At 57.5% G+C, this 3,863-nt stretch overlaps 1 long non-coding RNA gene across 1 annotated transcript in view; it reads right to left on the minus strand.

Moving 5' to 3' along the window:
• LOC108804061 overlaps positions 1 to 3,863 on the minus strand; it is a 6,211-nt gene that overhangs the window by 254 nt on the left and 2,094 nt on the right. The gene's annotated exons all lie outside the window — the stretch shown is intronic.

Below are 3,863 nucleotides of genomic sequence, written 5' to 3' on the forward strand. Positions count from 1 at the left end.
CCCCCCCCCCCCCCAACTGCATCACCTGTGTTCCATGCTGAGCTCCACCCCCTCCCTCAGAGTAATTCCCTTCCCTTGTGGCATGGAGGTCATCGCTGTACCTTCTACAGAGGGTGTCCCTGACCTTCCAGGTCCTCTGGGTCCAGCTTCGGTTGTCCCTGACCTACCAGGTCCTCTGGGTCCAGCTTCGGTTGTCCCTGACCTACCAGGCCCTCTGGGTCCAGCTTCGGGTATCCCTGACCTACCAGGCGCTCTGGGTCCAGCTTAGGTTGTCCCTGACCTACCGGGTCCAGCTTCGGTTGTCCCTGACCTACCGGGTCCTCTGGGTCCAGCTTCGGTTGTCCCTGACCTACCAGGTCCTCTGGGTCCAGCTTCGGGTGTCCCTGACCTACCAGGTCTTCTGGGTCCAGCTTCGATTGTCCCTGACCTACCAGGTCCCCTTGGTCCAGCTTCGGTTGTCCCTGACCTACCAGGTCCTGTGGGTCCAGCTTTGGTTGTCCCTGACCTACCAGGTCCCCTTGGTCCAGCTTCGGTTGTCCCTGACCTACCAGGCCCTGTGGGTCCAGCTTTGGTTGTCCCTGACCTACCAGGTCCTCTGGGTCCAGCTTCGGGTGTCCTTAGACCTGTCAGGGATCTGAACGCTCCGTGTCGGTTCTGCTCTCCCGATACTTCTCTGAGCATTGATACCCCGTGTATGGCCTCTGGGACACACAGACCACCCTTATGTTGGGGGCAGTTTCTGGGGCCCCTGGCATCCAACATGTCCCTAAAGGTCTGGACACCTGGAAGATCTGGCTTCATCAGGGTCAGCGTTGGAGACGTTCTGCTACCTGTAGGCGATGTTCCTGGCTGGGAGGGTCCTCGGCGTGTCTGCTCTCAGGGGCTTTGTTATTACACCGGGAGTCCCCCCTTGTAGAAGCCTCGGTTGTTGGGCCCTCCATCTTCTCTCAGTCTGACTCGGCCCCTTTCTCTGCTGTTGCTGGTCTAGTTCTTGAGCAGACCAAGATGTCCGCCCCTGAGGACCAGGAGGCAGTTCCTAACTTCCTGGCAGGATTACTCAGTCTTTCTGTCTGGGAGTTAATATGAGCGTCTCTCTTCATCCCCAGGGGGGGCATTGGGGGGGTGGCACTAGGGGGGGCATTAGGGGGGGGTCCTTTCATTGCAGATTGGTGTCCAGTGCTGCATTCCGGAATGGGGGGTTCCCTCTACATTGTGGGGTTCTGCTTTGGGGGAAGGTCTCCTAGCTCAAGCACCGTGGGGCACCATGTAGGCACCGCTGTGTCCTCACCACCAGGAAGGGATAGGTGTCCTTCCGGTCAGAGGAATTGATTTGGTACCTGTGGTGGGGCCTCTGTCTCACCTGTGCTAATCCCCCGGAGACCAGTTTCTGAACATGGAGGAGCACTTCATGCACCAAGGAGCGTCTCAGACTCTGTGTTGCAGGACATCTGAGGAGGGCCCTGTGTCCCTCTGGGCGGTCTGTGGCCTGGACACACCAGTCTCCTGCTGCGGGTATCCTCTGACAGGAACAGGAAATGCCTCCATGACTTTGGGGAACCCATCCTCCTTCTTTGGCTGATTTGGAGCCTCCAGAAGAAGTTCCTTTGGACTTGTTGGTCTCCAGTTCTCTGTACTGATGAACTTCCCGTCCCTTCTCCGCATACACGTCTCTGCTCCACTGGGTCTGGGGCATTCCCGGCTCTGTGGCTCCTGAGGTCAGAGATACGCAGGATTGCTTTTTCTACAGAACGTCCCTTGGGATTCGCTCGGGAGGCTCCTCTTGTGTAGCTGCATTCTCGGCTCACTCTGGTTACATGACTCCCCACCAGTTATGGTGAAGTTCTGACTCCTCCCCCCACTTCCCCATGCTCCTCATCCCTGGAGTCAGGACTCCTTCCCCCATCGTTCCTCATTGGGTTGCTCCCCATGCTCCTCATCCCTGGAGTGAGGACTTCTTCCCCCATCGTTCCTCATTGGGTTGCTCCTCATCCCTTGAGTCAGGACTCCTTCCCCCATCGTTCCTCATTGGGTTGCTCCTCATCCCTGGAGTGAGGCCTTTTCCCCCCATTGTTCCTCATTGGGTTGCTCCCCATGCTCCTCATCCCTTGAGTCAGGACTCCTTCCCCCACCTGTCCCCATTGGGTTCCTCCCCATGCTCCTCATCCCTTGAGTCAGGACTCCTTCCCCCATCGTTCCTCATTGGGTTGCTCCCCATCCCTGGAGTGAGGACTTCTTCCCCCATCGTTCCTCATTGGGTTGCTCCTCATCCCTGGAGTCAGGACTCCTTCCCCCATCGGGTTGCTCCCCATGCCTGGAGTGAGGACTTCTTCCCCCATCGTTCCTCATTGGGTTGCTCCCCATCCCTGGAGTCAGGACTCCTTCCCCCACCTGTCCTCATTGGGTTGCTCCCCATCCCTTGAGTCAGGACTCCTTCCCCCATTGTTCCTCATTGGGTTGCTCCCCATGCCTGGAGTGAGGACTTCTTCCCCCATCGTTCCTCATTGGGTTACTCCCCATCCCTGGAGTCAGGACTCCTTCCCCACCTGTCCTCATTGGGTTGCTCCCCATGCCTGGAGTGAGGACTTCTTCCCCCACCTGTCCTCATTGGGTTGCTCTTCATCCCGGGAGTGAGGTCTTCTTCACCCATCGTTCCTCATTGGGTTACTCCCCATCCCTGGAGTCAGGACTCCTTCCCCCATCGTTCCTCATTGGGTTACTCCCCATCCCTGGAGTCAGGACTCCTTCCCCCATCGTTCCTCATTGGGTTACTCCCCATCCCTGGAGTCAGGACTCCTTCCCCCATCGTTCCTCATTGGGTTACTCCCCATCCCTGGAGTCAGGACTCCTTCCCCCATCGTTCCTCATTGGGTTACTCCCCATCCCTGGAGTCAGGACTCCTTCCCCCATCGTTCCTCATTGGGTTACTCCCCATCCCTGGAGTCAGGACTCCTTCCCCCATCGTTCCTCATTGGGTTACTCCCCATCCCTGGAGTCAGGACTCCTTCCCCCATCGTTCCTCATTGGGTTACTCCCCATCCCTGGAGTCAGGACTCCTTCCCCCATCGTTCCTCATTGGGTTACTCCCCATCCCTGGAGTCAGGACTCCTTCCCCCATCGTTCCTCATTGGGTTGCTCCCCATCCCTGGAGTCAGGACTCCTTCCCCCATCTGTCCTCATTGGGTTGCTCTTCATCCCGGGAGTGAGGTCTTCTTCACCCATCGTTCCTCATTGGGTTGCTCCCCATCCCTTGAGTCAGGACTCCTTCCCCCACCTGTCCTCATTGGGTTGCTCCCCATGCCTGGAGTGAGGACTTCTTCCCCCACCTGTCCTCATTGGGTTGCTCCTCATCCCTTGAGTCAGGCCGACTTTGTAGGGCCAAAGGGTGAATTCTGATAGGTTATTTCTGGTTGAATTCGGGGTTCTTCCCTGTGAAGCCTCGTTTGGTGAGGCGGCAGTGTATCTCCAGACGTGGACTTCCTGTTCTCTGATCACTATGGGGTCAGGTGTGTAGAATCTTAGGACCCGGTTCCTAGTCTGGACCTGTTCGTACTGAGGGTGTGACCCACGTTCCTTGATGACCGCTGCAGGTTTTGGGGCTTTGTCGTGTTTTCGGGGGGCTCGGGTTGATGATGATTTCACTGGGTGGAGCCATTCCTTGTGTGGTCACCAGAGGTCTCTTGGTCCTGGGGATCAGGTAGATTTTTGGGTCGGGGCCCCAGCCTCCGTGACCCCGGTGTAAGTTTTGGGTGTTGCCCCTTTAGGTGGCTCTCAAGCTGCAGCCGGTCCCCAGCTCCGTTTTCGTGGGGCCTGTTCACACTGTTGCTCACCCCTCAGTTGGACTTCTTTTGGATTTCCTGGCATTT

Source organism: Nanorana parkeri, unplaced genomic scaffold, assembly GCF_000935625.1.
Source record: "Nanorana parkeri isolate BGI_ZX_2015 unplaced genomic scaffold, ASM93562v1 scaffold4935, whole genome shotgun sequence".
In the NCBI taxonomy this organism is placed as follows: domain Eukaryota; kingdom Metazoa; phylum Chordata; class Amphibia; order Anura; family Dicroglossidae; genus Nanorana; species Nanorana parkeri.